The 20,690-nt window shown below is 37.7% G+C and overlaps 1 long non-coding RNA gene across 1 annotated transcript; it reads left to right on the forward strand.

The window, feature by feature from the left end:
* The first annotated feature begins 5,320 nt into the window (after window positions 1–5,320).
* On the forward strand, window positions 5,321–8,952 carry LOC136233532 (uncharacterized). Its single transcript, XR_010690871.1, has 3 exons — window positions 5,321–6,299; window positions 6,444–6,492; window positions 7,675–8,952. It is a non-coding gene; the product is annotated as an uncharacterized lncRNA (long non-coding RNA).
* Window positions 8,953–20,690: the final 11,738 nt, after the last annotated feature.

Raw genomic sequence — 20,690 nt, forward strand, 5'->3', positions numbered from 1 at the left:
GGCTGGCACCCCCGACGCTTGCACGGACCAACCCGATATCATTAAAAAAATAAAGAATAGTACAGAGAAAGAGTTAGGAGTAGCGCACGTGCCCCACATTACAAAGGTCATCAAAAATAAAGGAATTACAAAAAGCAGGGGCCGAAGGCCACCAGATGAGACTATCGGCGGATGCGCCATGTCTAGCCAAGGCGTCCGCTGTATGGTTACCTTCCCTAAATATATGCGAGATAGTGACAGTCATTAGTGAACAGAGACGTAAACAATTGAGCCAGGCTTGTCGGATAGCCCAAGGAACTGAGGCTGAACGTTGACGGATTAATGAACTACGAGCGCAGAATCAGATTCGATCCAAAGATGGTGCCATCCCCTCTCTTAAGCCGTTTCAACAGCAAAAATCGATGCTCTCATCTCTGCTACATGTGCAGAAGTATTACCAATCGGAAGGGTGAAGCAACCTCTAGCAAATCCCCTCGCGTTGCGGAAGATTCGTCCCGCGCTAGTTGTACCAGGCGAGCCGACTGCCGAACCGTCTGTGTTAACCTTGATCCAGCCCGCGGGCGGGGCGATCCAACCAACCAGTGTAGTGTCATCCGGCACGGGAGGCGGCCTGATGTTAGCCGTTATATCAGCAGGTCTGTGCAGCTGCTTGATCAAAAGCCTAAGCTGGGAAATGGTAAATTGAATTGAATGGAGTTCATTCTCAAATATTACTCTATTTCTGGTTTTCCAAATAAGCCACAGACATGTAATGATGGCAGCCTTCCATAATTTCGAGCGATGCCGCGGAAGCCGACGATGTTGCAAGATAGTGAAAAAAGTCGCGAAGGGCACGTCAGGAGGAATCGAAAAACTAAAGAGAATCCCAATCATTTCCCATAACTTAGCATCAAAGGGGCATGAAATAAAAAGGTGATCCAAAGTTTCATAGTTAGACTGACATAACTCACAGCGGGAGGCTAATGCAATGCCTCTAGCTTTCAGATAGTCCTGAGTCGATATTCGGCGATTAAGGATCTTCTAGACAGTGACCGAGCGACTGGGCGGGATATTGCTGCACTAAATATACTTCCCCCAAGGAGCAGGAGGAGTAGGCGAGTCGAGGGACTCATAGAGCAGCTTGACGGTGAGCTGTCCCTTTTCCGCGGGATTCCAAATACAGACATCTGAGGCATCAAGACCTCGAGCCACCCTCATGATATTATTTTGGACCACAACAGGCAACCGATGAATATTGCTCCAATCATTTCCATTCAGGAAATTCTCCACATATTCAAAAAGATGGGCTTGTTGGCGAGACGGAATGTTAAGCTGGTCTGCAACCGTAGGAAGGATCCAAGTGTCAGTCCAAAAATTTAAATTGGAAGTTTCTCCGATCCACCAAGTACACTAATTCCGGATGACAGAATAAGTGGCTTTGCAGGAGAGCCAGGTGGAAGAGTTCACAATGTAAGTCTTAGGGATGCCCGAGGCCATTAGGAAGTGGTGTCTAACCAAATTAACCACAAATGAGGCCCCTTGGAGCAGCTCCCAGCAAAATTTACCAAGTAACGAATAATTGAACCTATCAAACCTTCTTATCCCCAAACCGCCCAGCTCGGCCTTCGTGCAACAGACAGACCAAGGCACCGTAACTATTTTCCGGTTTTCAATGCTTCCCGTCCAGAGGAAGTTTCTGTAGCTTTATTTAGCAAGCTTAGCAATGACATAGGCCACTTGTAGACCAGGAAGGAGTGCACCAGTGCCCCAGTCAGAGAAGATTTGATAAGAGTTAGCCTCCCAGCAAATGATAAGGATTGTCCTTTCCAGCGGCTGAACTTTGACAGAAATTTATCCGCTAAAGGCCTCAAAAAACGACTCCTCGCGGCACCTTGAAAAAGAGGCACGCCTAAATACATGAAAGGCAGATCCGTTTGCCTGATTCTCAGCATCCCAGCCAGCCTAACAGATCGATGCCTAAGAACTGCTTTGCCAAAGAAAATCGACGACTTCTCCCAACTGACCGTCTGCCCTGATATCTGCCCATAGAGGGTGAAATATTATGAAGTTTCTTATTAGTTTAGCCAATAATATATTTTGTACCTATAAATAAAATGATTGAATATATATCGTTGTATTTCATATTGATTATAATAAAATAAATAAAACCACTCATATTGTCATGAATGTGTCCAAAAGTATTGATTAATCAGAAAAAGAAATTGTAATTTATAAATTTTTAATGGTAGATAGAAATTGTTCTATTCCTAAACCATTTCTATGACTTTAATTTATGATTCTAAGTATATGATTTTAATTATAAAATAGCTCAATTAAATAACCTTAATTTGATATTTCGAAATTAATTATAAAAATGATTTTAATTTATATTTTTAGAAACTTAAATGTGTTGTTAATCTAGGTTTATATTACTTTATATTTATAAAAATAAATAAAATGAAATATTAGTATTAAGGTGGGTGAGGTGTTAAACACTTGGCAAAAGCTAGTTTAACATTTATCCATATGATGACATCTAATTTGTATATTTTTAAAAGATTAGTTGAAGTGATGTCTTTGAATATAAAAAGGGAGTAATGGTAAATACTTAGGATGAGATATACTTATATATAAAAGGAGTGAAATGATAAAAAGGGGGAGAGATGGGAACATTCACGGAAATAGAAATTATGGAGAAAATGAACACTCTCGATTTAGGAAAAGAAGAAGGGAAGGCTTCTCAAATGCGGCGTGAATCAATGGCTGTCAACGGATCACACTACACCACTGATTAATTTATGGTGACCGACGATATCATTCGGTAACTGTATTCTAGACTCCAATTATTTTTAAATGTTTTAGGTATGGTTTTGTGTAAGTTTAGTTCCGGTAGTTTCCTTGAATTTCAACAAGGTTAAAATTAGTAATTTATTAAGCCTACGAGTTACTAATAAAAATATAAAATTAGACAGTTGTCCTTTAGATTTATAGATGTGAAATTCGGTATAAAGACCTTTTAGCCGCGTAATGAGTTTAAATGTATAATCGGAATATAAAATTAGTACGGATAGACTCGTAGCAGTGTCACGAGTCTAACTGAACCTTCGGTTATAATTAACGATACTTGTTTAGTTTACACGTTACGTTACAATTTCGGTGACAAACGAGAATAGTGCGATAAAAGTGGTTGCTTTAGAATTTAGTTTAAGTTATTTGATTCATATTTAAGTGACTTTAAATTGTCGAGTTAAAATAAGTTATAAATTAGAAGGACTAATACCGATATTTGTTTAATAGAGTCTATATCAATTTGAATATAAAGTTCAAATATAATTTGAATATAAAATTAGGGCGAATATACTCTTAATAGTTTAACGTGGTCTAAGAGTATCCATAGTTCAAATTAATTATTCAGTTTAGAATTTTTGTTTCGGTGACCGGAATTAGTCTGATAAGAATATTTACTTTTAAACGATATAATATTTTGAGATATTTAACTCTTGAAATTGGATTAAATTATGAATCAGTTATTTTATACGAGTTTTTAATCATTTTGTTTATATTAAAAGAATATTTAATTTTAAAGGATTTTGGTATTTTTTTATGAACTATCTTGAATAATTGTGGTTGTTTGCGAAATAGTTAATTAAAGCCAAATGATTTGGTTTTGTAGTTATGGAATTATTTGGAAATTTGATTTTGGAAAGAGATTTGAGGACATCATGATCCTATGAGTTTTATATATCCATCTAGAGTAATGCGGATAGTTGGTTTTGATATTTGAAGACCATGTTCAGTTAGGAACGTGGCCTGTGTACACAGTGTAAAGACCTAGTTGGGTATTGACAGCGAAGTGTGGGGTAAGACCAATACAGGATTAGGCAAGGGTAAAGAGACGTCTCGATTATGTGATATATGTCCTTATGGATTGATACATAAGGGGAGACACTCTAGAATGGATATAAGGTTTTATGTTTTCGGTTCTGAGCTAATTTTGATATAAGGTTTTATTTCTTCGGTTATGAGTTGATTTTGATATAAGGTTTTACGTTTGATTAATTACGAGTTTGATTGATTACAAATTTGGTTTGATTACGGATTTGGTTTGATAAAACGTTTGATTGATTACGAATTGGTATGATAAAACATTTGATTGGATACGAGTTGTTTGATAAAATGCTGATATAACGATATCGATAATTATCTGTGATTTGAGTTGATTTGATAACGTGATTTTAAGGTTTTTAAGTTTAAGTTTTATATTGTCGAATCGATAAAGTATTCGCGTATATTAAATAAATAATAAATAAATTTTAGACGGTCTGAATAAGCATTTTTGGTCTATTCCGAAATTAAGTTAAGTTATTAGGAAATTAGTAAGTTTTTAACATGTGAAAAATTGATGAGTTGAATTCGTAGATCGGGATGCTAAATATATTATGAATAGTAGTAGCGATAAAATGAAGTCTATTAATTTCATCAGTGTGTAAATAAGTTAAAGAGAACTACCTAAAATAGGTAGAACTACGTGGCTTTGATTCCCGGTTGAAATATTAAAAGATGTTCGGGATACGTAGGAAGCTCGATAGAATTATCGAGTCCAAGCCAAATAATTAAATAAAACTTTAGGTAGTGCAATATGAATTTTTATATATTAAAATTTAGATTCGACTTTTAGGCTGTTATGTGTTCGTTATCCTATTTTTCCTTCATACCTGATGCCGTTTTGGGTCGGGTGTGACACATATTCTCAAAAACTTGTATGAATCTATTATCTATAAAATTAGGAAACAAAATAACACTTGTCACACTATTAGAGTTTTAGTTGATATGTCACTGTATTAGAGTTTTAACTTATGTGTAATTTTTAAAACTATTTTGATAAGGAAGGAATAACTGATATGTCATTTTCTCGTGTAAAATATTTTTAATTAGTAAATAATTTTTTCCAACTACTTTTTGGTTCTAACGAATATGTAAACCCATTATCTCCTCCATCTTTTTCTGTTCATTTGGAAAAGGATTCTTTTTGTAACCCTAGAATACAAAAATTAAAATCCACAATCACTAACTTGTTCAATAACGTTCCTAAAGATGAAACCCAAAATCAGTCTTGATCAGTTTCTGTCGACCAGTCTCCGATCTTCCTCATCCTCCTCCGTGTCTGTCCTTTGTCCTTCTTCGAATCCTTTTTTGTTTTGTCTGTTGTTTGTTTTTTCTTATGTATTTCTTAATTGTAAACGTTTCATGATATAAGAGAAGTTGGACTTCATGATCTAGGAGAAGTTGGTCAGGAGTGTTGAACTCTAAGTGGTTTTGGCAGGTATATCTCAATTCAATATGTTCTAGATCTTATATTTTCGAGTAGAGTTCACTAGGTTCAATATTGACTGTATTTCTTGCATTTTGTGGTTTCATTTGACATTCTTATATGTTATGTTAGCTAAAGAAATGACCATTTGTGATTCATGGTGATATGTGAGTTCCTATTACGTCACTTTATTTTTATTAGGCAACTAAATGTTGTGAATATGCTTGTTGATTTTTATTCTATGAATTTTTTTTATTAAATCTTCCTCATTGTTTTGTTTAACTCAAGTTCTTTTTTACTTTGCTGCTTGCATTTTGCTAAATATGTTTGTGCATTTAGTTGTACGTCAATGAGTTTTTATGCGGGAATCTGATATATATATATCTATATATATATATATATAGTTTTGCTCATTCATGTGATCAATTTTGACACTCAGTATGAATTTTACGTTACTTTTTGTTCCATTAATTATTTCATTGATCATTACTGGAATTTAAATAGTTTTTAAGGTTCAATCAAAGCTACCTCAACATATCTATTAGATATATATAACGTGGAAGCTAAAGTACACTTGTCAAAATAACAGAGCTCAAGAAGCATGTGGAAGGATAATAAAACAAGAAGATGATGTGTCAATTTAATCGTAATTTTGAGTTTTTTTTAAAATTTATTATTCTAAATCTTTTCACTTCCTTGCGCCAATTTTTTCTCTCCCAATCTCATCCTTTTTTCGTCTTTCCTTTTTTTCTTGCGATTCACTCATATCTCTCACAAATCCTAATTTGCTACGCCTCTCACACACATCAAATCATCAAACCTTCTCCCTCAAATCCGAATACCTATATAACTCGCTTCTCTTTTACACCTAAATACTTGCATAAATCTGAATGTAGATGGTTTTCTTCTACTTTGTAGCATCACGGATTGGAACTTCTCCTGATATTGTCCAGATGTATGAGCTCACTATTCAAATTGAGCATCACTGCAAAATAATTGATGTATCAAGGTACATTGAGATATAAATTACAATTTATTCTGTATTATTTGAAGCGATTTCTCGCGTTGCTGGCGAGTTTGCTTGCGATTGCTGTCTCTCTGTATTTCAGTGATGTGGTTTTTCCTTTGGTTATGGATTTTTTGGTTTTTGCAGGTTATCTCAGACAGTTTGAATCTTCCTCTTTCCAAGCAATTTCACTCTGGTTTGCTTCCTATATGTCCTTGATATTCAATTTTACTTTTGTTATGTGTTATTTTCGGTCCAATTCCAGCTGATATTGCTCTCTCAGGACTTCCTAGGTAAATCGAGTATGTGAAATAATTTTTCTAAAATTAGCACACAGAGTCAAACCTTAGACAATAGGGTTTTATTGGAATTAAGTTTCATTTGTCTGAATATTATCAGAATATATACATAAACAATATATTTGCAACTTCCTAAGGTAATATCTGTTAGTGTTACTATTAGTAGTAGGATTAAACTCAGATATCAAGACCATTGGTTTCTATTTTCAGAGCTAAATATGTTTATCAGATTTGATCTTAATCTCATGATGAGAAGCTATTCTTTTAAGATTTGTTTTTAATTTTCACTGACTAAGGATCTGAAGTACCTTGATGTACTATTGTTTATGATAATTTAGTGTTTCATTTGAAGCTGTGTGAGGAATATACAGTAGGGAGATGGATCTGCAACCTTTTGTGTTGTCTATTTGTACTCAAAGCATTCTTTCTTTTTTATGAAAGTTGCTTCCTTATAAGCTTGGATTTAGTGGAATATAGGCATCTAAATTATTTTGTGTCTCATTCTAGCTAGACCTTGTGCTAAATACTTTTGTTAGTTTCATTGGTCTATCGAGTTATAAAAGTCAGAAACTATCCCCAGTGTAATGAACTTATTTGTGATGTTTGATGAACTTATAGGTTTGCTACAAATGATTATTTTAAGAACAATGAAAGTGAAATATGTAAACTCCTAATAAGCAGGGATAACTTTATTAGTTTTATTAGGTTAGCTGCAATCTTGGAATTTAATGGCTTTTGAAACCAGGTTCCAAGCATGGTTAGAGAGTGGAGCTAAAGCCATTCAAATGCATGATAAATTGGTTAAATTAACCTGTTACCAAAGTTGGAGTGACTTTCATAGGAAATAAGCCACAATACAAGTCTTAAGGTTATTAAAAACTGAAATTATGTGGGTGACATTGGCTTGATGAAATAATAAGTTGCATTATTTGATCAATGAAATCAATAACTTATAAATTATTATAATTATGTGTTTAAGCATTATAATATAACTATGTTTATGTAGTCGGCTTTCTTCTTTTCATTGTTTTATTAATGAAAATGTTTGTAGTATAACTTTTTGTCTTCGAAATTTGCAGGTAGCGCAGGCTTGGGAAGTGAAGGAGAAAAACAAGCCACTAGGTAAAAGTAATATGTGATTTATTATTCAAAAAATAGGTAGAAAATTAGAGAAACTTGAAAACTGAAAATGGTAAACTAGACAGTATTTGGGAAGATTTAGTGTAACACCCTGGTCCAATACCATATAGATATTGTCCGCTCTGGCCCAATTCCAACACATTGGGCCTCACGGCTTTAAAACGCGTCTACATGTATCAGATTCACATCTTACTAATAAGCCTCAATCACTCCCTCTCCATTTCCGATGTGGGATTCGGTTCATTCCTGCCCCCATCGCCATCCCTTAGGGCCGCTCCTTGCTCAGGCCTTCTTACCCCGGCGCCACCCACTCCGGACCGGGTCGTTACAGGCCCACCAGCTTCCGCCTGGTTCGTCCCCGAACCACACATCGTGCGTGGAGAGTCGGCTCTGATACCAATTGTAACACCCTGGTCCAATACCATGTAGATATTGTCCGCTCTGGCCCAATTCCAACACATTGGGCCTCACGGCTTTAAAACGCGTCTACATGTATTAGATTCACATCTTACTAATAAGCCCCAATCACTCCCTCTCCATTTCCGATGTGGGATTCGGTTCATTCCTGCCCCCATCGCCATCCCTTAGGGCCGCTCCTTGCTCAGGCCTTCTTACCCCGGTGCCACCCACTCCGGACCGGGTCGTTACATCCAGTGTTGGTTCTCTTTTATTATCTGGTACACTATACCGCTTAAAGACCTTTTCCAATTGGCGGAAACTGTCATGCTTTTACTGGTATAGATAATTTAGTAAACGATCCAGCAAATGAGGCAAAGGCCCGGGATCGGATTTGATGCCTTCAAGACCATTTCCTTGTGCACGTATTCTTAAGAATTTTGTACTTTATTCAAATTTCCTATAACTTTTAATGTCAATCTCTACAAAAAAAAAAAAAAAAATTAATTACATAGTCTGTTTTGATTGGGTTTACATATTCTTCTGCAAATGCTTTTCAATTGAGTTTGTTTACATCTTCCATTGATTTTTTTATTTTGCTTCTCTTCCATTTGACAGTTTAAGGGTTTGCAACATCTAACCATTTCCATGTTTGCCTATTGATTAGAGTTTGACGGCACTTAAATTAGGTCTATTTACCATTGTATATTATGAAATTTCAAGTGGTTTGCTTATGACCAATTGTACATACTACAAAGCAAATTAATGCTTCATTATTGTATTTTTACTGAATTTCTTTTAGGGTAACTTTTGAAGTGTCATTTACTATTGTGATTAAATGAAAAGCCATTTCATTGGAGAGTTATAGTCATCTGAGATTGCTGCTATGACTAATGTATTACTATTCAACAAATTATTTCACGAGCTTCCATAGTAATTCTTCCAATGCATTATTGTATTTTTACTGAATTTCTTTTAGGGTAACTTTTGAAGTGTCATTTACTATTGTGATTAAATGAAAAGCCATTTCATTGGAGAGTTATAGTCATCTGAGATTGCTGCTATGACTAATGTATTACTATTCAACAAATTATTTCACGAGCTTCCATAGTAATTCTTCCAATGTCTGAATATCTTAATTGTTATAGGTTTAATTTGTTTCGGTGCAAATTGGTATAAATCACTTCTAACACTGAAATTAACATTAAAATTGAACTCAACATTCATGTCATGAAACAAGGTAAAAGTCCAATGCAAAGGTACATTGTGGAGGGTCGTGTGAGTTATTTTATAATTTATAAGGAAAGATGCAAAAAGAAAAAATGAGTTGGAATAAAAAAGAAATGTACACTTTTTTTACGGAATTTAGACTAAATAATAATATAATATTTTTGCATTATTTATACTTAATTTGGAATAAACAATTATATGTAGGTTCAAATTTTCCTCTATCTTTTTGTGTTGATAATATGTGTCGATAATAAGATAATAATTAAACTATCATTAAAAAAAAAAACTAAATTATTTATCTTAAGTATTTAATGAACAAGCAAGACGCCAAACCTCGGTTAATAAGATGGATTCTCCTCCTCCAAGAATTCGACATTGAGATACGAGACAAAAAAGGAGTGGAGAATGTTATAGCCGACCACCTCTCCCGATTACAAGGCGAGAAAGCCGAATCCCCGGGACTCGTGGAGATCAATGAAACCTTTCCAGATGAGACACTTTACGCGGTAACCCCTCTACCTTGGTATACCGACATGGCAAATTACAAGGCCGGTAATGTTCTTCTCCCTCACCTTAACTACGAGCAGCGTAAGAAATTCTTTCATGACGCGAAAAATTATTTTTGGGAAGAGCCATTTTTGTTTAAATTTTGCGCTGACAATATCATTCGTAGATGCATACCAGAGGAAGAGGTAAGCCACATTTTGAGAATGTGTCACACCCAAGAGCCGGGGGGCCATTTCGGCCCTCGTCGAACTTTGGCAAAAGTCTTACAATGCAGCTTTTATTGGCCCACCATGTCCAAAGATTCCTAAGATTTCGTCAAATCATGTGACGCCTGTCAACGGAGCGGGAACATCTCTCAAAAAAATGAAATGCTCCAACAGGGAATCCTAGTTTGTGAACTTTTTGACGTTTGGGGGATAGACTTTATGGGACCTTTCCCTAAGTCGCATAACAACGCCTACATTCTAGTAGCGGTTGGCTATATCTCCAAATGGGTGGAGGCCGTGGCTCTATCCTCAAACGACTCTAAGGCGGTAGGCAAGTTTATTAAGAAAAATATATTTACTCGGTTTGGGACCCATCGGGCTATCATTAGTGATGGGCCTCCCATTTTTGCAACCGGCAATTCGACCAACTTTTACAAAAAATACGGCGTTGCACACCGAGTATCCACGCCTTACCATCCACAAACTAGTGGGCAAGTCGAGGTCTCTAACTGGGAGTTGAAACGCATTTTAGAAAAAACGGTTAGTGCCTCCCGAAAAGATTGGAGCCTTAAGATCGATGACGCTCTCTGGGCCTACCGAACGACATTTAAAACGCCTATCGGAATGTCTCCATATTGATTGGTTTTTGGTAAATCATGCCACTTGCCGGTGGAATTAGAACATAAGGCATATTGGGCTTTGAAATTTTTGAATTTTGATATGCAGGTTACAGGGGAACATCGCCTCCTTCAGCTTAATACCCTCGACGAACTCCGTTTGGGGTCGTACGAGAATGCAAAGCTATACAAGGAACGTACGAAAAGATGGCACGACAAGCACGTGCAACTCCGGGAATTCCACAAGGATGATCAAGTCCTTTTATATAACTCCCATCTCCGATTGTTCCCCAGGAAGCTGAAAAGCCGCTGGTTGGGACCGCACACGGTCGTCAACACGTATCCATCTGGAGTCATAGATATACAAAGTCCCAACGGTACCATGCAAAAAGTAAATGACCAGCGATTGAAAATCTACCGGGGAGGAGCTCTCCCGCCTCACGAAAAATCTACTTGTTTACAAGCTCCCTAAGCACGCACAAGAAAGTCGAGCTACTCCGACTCTAAACGTAGCACCGGTTTGCATTTCTTGAAAACCAAATCCCCTTTTTATCCAAAGGCCCACGCGGAGCGCCCCTCTCGGCACGCCCCGCGTGGACCATTAAGTTAATAGCACAAGGATTGAAACTCAGATTACGCGGAGCGCCCCTCTAGGCATGCCCCGCGTAACCGACCTTCTGCCCAGAAAATGGCTTGAAACTCGAATCACGCGGAGCGCCCCTCTGGGTACGCCCCGCGTATCTGAGTCTTTGCCCAAAAATCAAACAAAATAAACTTCTTATGCGGAGCGTACCTCTGGGTAAGTCCCGCGTAAGCACGGACCTATAAGGTCCTCATTTCTTTTAAATTCCCCTTTATTTTTCATTTTGTTTTTGTTTTCTTTTCTTTTTCGACGTCTTTGGAATACACGTCATTTTAATCACGCGGAGGGTCGTGCAACCCCGCACTTACAGTTTGTTTTGCACTAAGAAAAACAAAAATAAAAATAAAATAAACAAGAATAATTGAACTAATTTATTGGCTCATAAATTTCCCGACACACTACCTTCTTCGGAAAATAATTAAAAGCTCTGTTATTTGTCGTCAAAAGTAAATACGTCGAAACACAAAGGATCGGTTTAATTAAGAAATTTAAGTCTTGATTTCGAAGTTATGGAATTTATGCAAAGCCAATATTCGTACTAAACAAAAGCATTGAGTCCTACCCCACAAGTTATCTCTATAATGAAATTTAAAAAGGCAATAAAAATGGGATTTTTGAATTTACGAGAACTTGAAAGTACACAATTTAACCCGAAATTCATATGAGGTATTTTTGAGCCTAAAAGAGTTCGTACGAGAACTCTATTTCTTTCACAACATTTCGAGAGCTTTGACTTCACTCAACTCATAGAGTTTGCATTTAATACCGGGTTAAGTACACTTATTTTGGTAAGAAGGGCAATAGATGATAAAACAAACCCACTTAGGCTAACTCTTTTCTTAATTATTTTTCTCGTTTTCATTAACCTTTAGGAAACCCCCTCGAGCCTATTAACTGAATTCTTTTCTAACACCCTTTTAACATTTAACCCTTTTTCCTCTTGTTCAAATACCAATAAAATCAACCGCATCAGAACTACCCAAAACAAATCATAGCCTTAGCAATTAAGCACAATAAAACTTTGAAATCGTTTTTATGCCGCTCTCAAATAAAAAGAAAAAGAAAAAAATAAATAAAGAGCAAAAAGGCATTCTCTAAGCTCCACCTGAGCAATTTCAAGTTATATTTCACGAACTTGCTTAAGCCAAACAAATGAAAAGGTGATGCAATTATCAAAATGGTATTTGGACTCGAGTTTCTGAAAATTAACCACTTACCACTAAAAAGCCACCCACATTACAACCCCCCTTCGGGTTCATTTTTAATATTGCCTAAACCATAACATAGGTGGAAAAAACCCCGATGAAAATGCAAACTTGAGGTGACTTTGAGTAAGTACAAAGAAGAGCGTAAAAACACCAACCCACCAAAAGTTTGAGCGTAAGAGTGAAATCCCTTGGTGAGGTACAATAGGGTTCTCAAAAGATAATCAATCCCCGTTAATATTGTCTACTAAGTTTAATTATGGAGGTTTCGAGTAAGTTTTGGTCACTCATTCCCTTGCGTAAGTACTCGTCGAAAACTTTTCGTAAAACTTTAGCTTTGAAATCACGCACTTGGTAAAACCAACCGGAGGTTTGTTTCTCAATTGTCTCGATCCCTTGTCTTTCGACTTCTTTTACTTGAGGACAAGTAAAACTTTAAAATCCGAGGAGGTTGATAGGGGCATTTTGTCCCTATCTTTTAGCGTGATTTACGGTTTAATTTCGAGCTTAATAGATAAGTTTAATTACAAAAATAGTATGTTTTCAAATAAATTACGAAATAAAAATCAATTTTACATTTTTAGTTGATTTCTTTAGTTTTTGATTAATTTCAGAAAAATAAACATCAAGCTAACTCGGTTCTCGGAGATCGTATTTTTCAGGTACAAAGAAGAAAACACTCAAGCACTAACTATCGGATACGCGGGGCGTAAAACAAGGCGCGCTGTGCATAGAACAATGCCCCTCAATACACGACAGTCAACTGAGAATTCCCACATGGTCAACATCAACTACGCGGGGCGTAAATCATACTACGCGGAGCGTCTCCTGTGTGAATTGAAGACAAAAGTTCCAGGAACTCACTTACGCGGGACGTAACCCAGACCACGCGGAGCGTATAAGGCATATTTCGAGCAAATAAGTTCTAGAAGCTCAACCACGCAGAGCGTATCCCAGTTTACGCGGGGCGTGGTTGAGTCAACAAGTCTAAATCTAGTCCACGCGTAACAAATTATCAACGGAATGGGTTGATTTTGCAGATACACGGAGCGTACCACCTTCTACGTGGGGCGTACCTTGTGAAACCTGCAAAAATAGTGTGAATTCTTGTTTTTAACTTGTGTAATTACGATTTTACCCCCGAGCTTGATGTGTATAAATAAGAGTGATTAGCACTCATTTCCTCATTCAGATTTTTGTATAGCCAAACTCTACCACTTTGAGAGCTTGTTCACTTGTTTCGCCATTCCGTCGAAGTTCCGTTCCATCCTCTTCCACCAAGCTCGAGAAGTTCCACCTCCAAGACCTAGGTGACAGCCTTAAGTCCGGTTAGCTAGTTCTAAGGGCCGATTCTTCCCTTTTACTTGCTAATTAGCTTGCACTCTTCCTGTTTACTTGGCTTGGTTGTACTCATATTCTTCTCATTCCATATTTATAATATATGATTTGCAATTCCCGTTTTTTTTATACGTGTTGATATTTGCTACTTATTTTGATATTTTTAATTGATTATTATGTAGGGGAGACACGATTTCCGACGACCCGTAGGGACGGGTTATCTTTAGGGATTCATATAGGTGCTGCCCTACCGGGAGTAACATTCCGGAAACCGTAGGAATTGTCAAGCCATGGAACTTACGGGCCCTAATTTCTGATCCCCCAGCATTAGACACGCCTTGACTAGAAACCACGTCGTCTAAGTACTTCATGGTGCGGTCCGTCTACACATAGTCGTCTTTGCAAGAGTAAAGTATCAATCGTATATGTTCGGAGTCTTTGCTTATTATAATTATAACTTATCATAGTCCGTAGAGCTCGGTTATATAAGTCTGTCTCACCATAGTTTAGGAGTAGTTTGTACTTTTCACCCAAACCAACCTAAAGTATTCACTGCCTAGATAACGAATAGAACCAAGTAGTTTAATACTTGTAGATATAAATCCTGTGGATTCGATACCCGGTCTTAACCGGATTATTACTTGATACGACGGGGTACACTTGCCCCTACGTAGTAGCGTCTAGTAGAGTTAAAGCACTTAGAAAGATCATACCCATAACCATAGCACACTCATATCACATATTATATTTTACCGCTCTACCTAGGCGCCACGCCCATCAATAGGTGGCAAGCATCCATTTCCACGATGTCATAATAAACCTCATCCCGGTACTCTCATATCTCAAAAGGTACCCTACACCTTTGGGTGACCTTCATCTCTCCTACATTCTTGATCCACCCCACACTATACGGACTAGGATGCGCTTCAATCACCAACCCAAACCTCTTAGCCGCGGTGTCGCTAATGATGTTCTCTTGGCTGCCACTGTCGATGATCACATTGCATTTCACCCCTTGCACTAGACATCGGGTTCAGAACAATTGATGCCTTTGGTCCGTTTCCACTCTACTCGAGATCAAGAGTCTCCTCACAACATGTATGGCTTGCCCACCATCATACTCCCCTTCATAATCATCATCAATCGGGTCACAACAAACATCCCATTCATCATCGTATTCCTCATCATCGTCATACCGCTCAACCATGTTGGCACTTCTTCTTTTGGGACACTCATTAGAACGGTGACCCGGCTCATTGCATCGGAAACATTTGAATGGAGCCGGTCTCGCATAGGGGTTGTGTCGCCTTAAAAGGCCTCACATCCCCACTAGGTGCCTTTCCCACGCTTGGCGCCTTGGGATCGCTTGAACTTGAAATTCCCTTTCCCTTATCAATCCTCTTGGGAGCTCCTCTCCCTCCATAAGTACCTTCAATCCCGGCTCTTCTATAGCCCTCACGCCCCCTCACACTCAACTGTGACTCGACCTTCAATGCTAAATTACGGGCGTTTTGCACCCGAATCACCATTTGTGTTCTGATCCGGTCTTGGATGTTGTACCTCAATCCTTCAAGATACCTTGAAGTCTTTTGGCTTTCGGTTTTCGACAAGTTAGCCCTTGCCGAAAGCCGCAAGAACTCCGAGGTGTACTCGTGCACACTCCTTGCACCTTGAGAACAATTCCGATAAAAACTGTAAATGTATTGCTCGTAGTCGGGTGGTAGAAACCTCTCCCTCAATATCGACTTCATTCTAAGCCAAGATCTAATTGGCTCCCTTCCTCCTCTTCTTCTCCCTTCCGTCATGTTATCCCACCAAACCGAAGCTCCTCCTTTCAACCGATAAGCCACTAAATGGACTTTCCGATCCTCTGGTATTCCTGCGTAATCAAAGAACCGTTCCACCTCTAGCAACCAATCAAGAAAACCCTCTATGTCGAGTTCTACCCCAAACGTCGGTAAGTCCACTTTTAATTTGAAGGCATCATCCCTCTCAAAGTTTCCCCCATAGGCCATTCTCAAATTCGGCTCGCCTCTATATCCGCCTCTTTCATTACCTCGACCCCTATATGGGTCATTCAAACCGAAGTTCTCCCTCTCATAACCACCTACAACATTATCATGCACAATATCCATGTTCCCGGCACGCACATGCGCAGGACCAACAACATCATTCACATGCATATTATCCCTATGCCTATCATTCAAAACATCATCATTCATTCTAATCCCCATATTCCTAGCAATCCTAGGCATCTCAAAATCATCAAATAGGTCTCCATTGCTATCATTATCAACATTTCTAATGTTCACGGGATTAGTCTGTCTTACCTCTTGAACCCGAGGGCCCATTGGTTATGGTGCATGATTTCTTATAAGGGGTGGTGTTGGTTGTCATTCAAGTTGAGGGCCGATTTGCTCCTCGTGTCACCGGTGAGGTTCTCCAGTGAGGAGAGCTTGAGTGTTTCGTCCCTCAAGCTTTAGCCCTTCAATGGCAAAAAGAATATCTCGGGTACTCGTGTCATGTTTCTCCTCCAACACCCTTAGAGATTCCGTTAGGTGCCTCACATTGCCTTCTAATGCATCAACTCGTTGTTCCATGGATCCAGTGGCTTCGTTTGTGATACGGGGTTGAACCATTTCCGAGAAGAAGTCTCCAGGAAGGAAAACAACTCGGCTTTGATACCAACTGATGTAGAGTGAAATCGACTGAGAGTTTTAATCGTAAACTCACAAAGAATGCAATCTTTTCAAGCTAAACTTGAAGGTTGAATAAACCCAAACAAGGTTGAACCTTGAGCTCCAATGGAGGCTTTGATATAAATTTCATAAAAGTTGGTTCACATTACAAACAAAAGAGTTTATATACTCTCTCAAATAATAATGTAAATTACCCTAAAGCCCAAAGTAGGGTTTCTAGGTTAGCTTTAAGGATAGGGTCATATTGGGAAAGAGAATAGCAATGGTAGTATAGATAAATAGTAGTAGTGGAAAAACAGTAATTTCAATTGGGGCAGAAAATGGTCCCCAACGGTGAGAACTTGGAGAAGAAGTATCCTTCAGGCAGGATATGCCCCGCGTGGCCCTTGGTACGCCCCGCGTAACTTAGCTCCTGAACCTGGAGAGTCTTTGAGGAGGATTTTACGCGTGGCGTTCCTGGAGTCATACCCCGCGTATTGGGGCCTCTGATCTTGGAGACCCTTGTTGGTGATCTTCACGTGTGGCGTCCTTGAGACTACGCTCCGCGTAGTTGACCTCCTGGTTTGGTTTCTTCTCGATCCCCCAACTTACGCCCCGCGCGTTTAGAGGTACGCCCCGCGTTCCTGAGCTTCTAGGCAATTCTTTGGAAACTAGGTCCTTCACGCCCCGCGCCTTGGTGAGCACGCCCCGCGTACTGGGCTGGTTACCCCGGCTCTCGTTGTTCTCGTCTCTTGGCTCCGGGCTCGGGCTTAGGGAAGGGATGCCCTCATCATCTAGATTTCTCACTCATACTGGCTTGGAAAAGGTGTATTATTACTAAATAATTAATTAATATATTCTGTCATTTTTTTTCTTAATTAATTATGTATTCTTAATCGCAACATTGATCTCTAATTATATGTATATATGTTAAGTTTTTTCATATGTTAGCTTATTGGGCAGAAGATCCAACTCAAGACGCATTCAAGTTTCATCTAGCCAGACTTCCCGATTGTTTATGGGTTGCAGAAGATGGAATGAAAGTGCAGGTTTGGCTTAATTTCCCAGTTTAGCTTACTAGTAGTTAATTAGCAGTGTGAAGAAAATTTTACCCCGTCTCTGAAAATGTAAAAAATAATTTAAATTTAAAAATAAAAATTCATTGATATATAAATATTATGTAAAAAAATCCAAATAAATTAGAAAAAAAATGATAGAAGAATTTGAGCAGAGTTAAGAATCAGGAAAGTAAATTAATATTTTGGTATTAGAATCGGTAACCTCCATCTGGGTCATATTAAATACATACAAAAACTCAAACATTTACACTATGCCATTTTCCCTTTCACATGACACAAGATACATGACATACATTTGTTTTCGTGTCGTCTGAATATTTTTCGTGACAGTATTTTAACTGTATGTCATCTGAAAGAGAAATAAAAAAATGTGCTTGATTCTCAGATGACATTACGATTACATAATCCTGTCATCCAAAGAAACGCGCGTTTTCGTTAAATTTCACTTACTCAACAGATGACACTTATAATAAATGAATGTCATTGTTTGCCGAAAACAAAAAAGCGGCAAATGAAATTTCACTTACGCGGTCATTCCCCAAATTTTCAACTAATATATAAACCCTCTCTCTAATCCCAAACCCCATTTTAGGTTACGCAAGAGCTTCATCCCTCTCATCCCTCTCTATCGCCATGGCTGATTTGAACATGCAATCACTGGGTGAGCTATAAACACGGTACTGGTAAGTATCTATTGATTGGCATTGTTCCTTACTCTCTCTTTTCCTCATCCGATTTACTTTTATGTATGTCGATTTCAGCAGCTGGAATAAGGATCTTGGGTCATTGAAGGGTTAGATCCCTCGCGTAGATACTGATTTTATTGTATTCATTGTTAGATTCACCGATGAAATTCTTGGGTCATTATCTTTTTTAACCTAGGGCAATACATTGCCGGTTGCTGAAGATGTTCTGATTTCTTTTTATTTGAACATAATATTTGCAGGGATAGTAAGAATGCTACATGCGAAGGCTGCCTAAAGAGATTATCAATCGGTCCATGCCTTTAGCATATGGGAAGATTTCTTTAACTTACTGAATATATATTAATGTTAAGTTGGTTTGAACTGATTGGTCATGCCTTTAGAAGTGCTTGTGTATGTTTGATGTACTGTTTTGGAACCTAGAACTCATTGATTTAGGAAACTAGCCTGATTTAGTATATATATTGTTACGTGGGTTTGAACTGAACGATTACATATATGTATGCTGTTTTGGGTGATGATGAAATGATTGGTATGAACTGATTGGTTAGATATAACTATTTAGGAAGCTATGACTCATAGAGTTTATGTATGAATGATCATTAAGCATGTGCCTGATTAGGCATACTCTAAAGTTTTGAATGTTCTTTGAGATTGGCACTACTCTTACACCTATGAGTTATACTACTAGAAGTGATTGAGTATGTTTATGTTTGAGGTTCTGTATGAGTATGTGTACGATTGTTCATTTGGGCATGTAGCTTATTAATCATGCATCAAGTATTAGAGGAACATTGTAAAAGGGTCATTGAGCATGTGGCTGATTAGGCATACTCTAAAGCTTTGAATGTTCATTGTGATTGGCACTACTCTTACACCTATGAGTTATACTGCTAGAAGTGATTGAGTATGTTTATGTGTATGAAACATGTTTATGTATGATGTTCTGTTGATGTTTATGTTTGAGGTTCTGTATGAGTATGTGTACGATTGTTCATTTGGGCATGTAGCTTATTAATCATGCATCAAGTATAAGAGGAACATTGTAAAAGGGTCATTGAACATGTGGCTGATTAGACATACTCTAAAGCTTTGAATGTTCATTGTGATTGGCACTACTCTTACACCTATGAGTTATACTGCTAGAAGTGATTGAGTATGTGTATGTATGAAACATGTTTATGTATGATGTTCTGTTGATGTTTATGTTTGAGGTTCTGTATGAGTATGTGTACGATTGTTCATTTGGGCATGTAGCTTATTAATCATGCATCAAGTATTAGAGGAACATTGTAAAAGGGTCATTGAGCATGTATGAAGCATGTATTAAAAGGTAAATTTAGGCTAATTGATATCACCATTCTCTTTTTTATTTGAACATGACCTATGATGATAAGTAAGGAATAAGTTGTATGCTTGTTATAGCATGTTCACTTGAATAAGTTGTTTACTTGTTATAGCATGTTAGGCATACTCCTAAATCTCCATTACTATGAATCATGTCACTTGGCTTGTTATGCTTATGGAAAAGTGTTTAACATGGTGATGAAGTTGTATGATTCTAACAACACAAGTTTATGACTAAGCTTGTGGTGACAGTATCATACACTTCATCACCATGCTAACTTCATCATGAACTGTACAATCCAAGTGGCAGGTACATAGTGGTGGCTTTATGATGCTATGAGAACAAGTTTTAGATATGCACGAATAAGTTGTCTATTTGTTATAACATGTTAGGCATACTCTTAAAGCTGAAAATGTTATGAAACCATTCAGGATGGTGATGAGATAAGTTTACAATATACCTTCCACTTGGCTTGTTATCTGATTGAAACCATTCAGGATGTTGATGGGTCTTCGATGCTATCAGCATAAGTTATGAACTTGATATTATGTTTAGGAAGGTAGCTGATCATGCATACTCTTAAAGCTGAAAATGATGAACTTGCCTGATTCTTTTCTATTTTAACATGTGTTATGCTTATGAGACATATGTTGGCTTGTTTTATGTTCTGTTTATGAAGTAACTGATTCAAGAATAGACATATGTTTCATATCAATTTAGCATGTTATGTGTTAGGAAGTAGAACTGATTCAAATTAATAGACATAAACAAATAAGTTGACTACTTTGTTATAGCATGTTATAATCCACTTGAATATACATATATATGTCTACTTGAATAAGTTGTCTACTTTGTATTGCCTATCAAAAAAGGATAGCGTGCAAGGGGGGCATTATGATGTGACGTGCGAATAGCGTACAAGGGGGGGCGTGATGCGCGATTAGAAAGGAGATTTTGATGCTAAAGAAACACTGGAGTTGGATGGATGGAGTGGAATACTGGAG

Source organism: Euphorbia lathyris, chromosome 6 (genome assembly GCF_963576675.1).
Source record: "Euphorbia lathyris chromosome 6, ddEupLath1.1, whole genome shotgun sequence".
Lineage (NCBI taxonomy): Eukaryota > Viridiplantae > Streptophyta > Magnoliopsida > Malpighiales > Euphorbiaceae > Euphorbia > Euphorbia lathyris.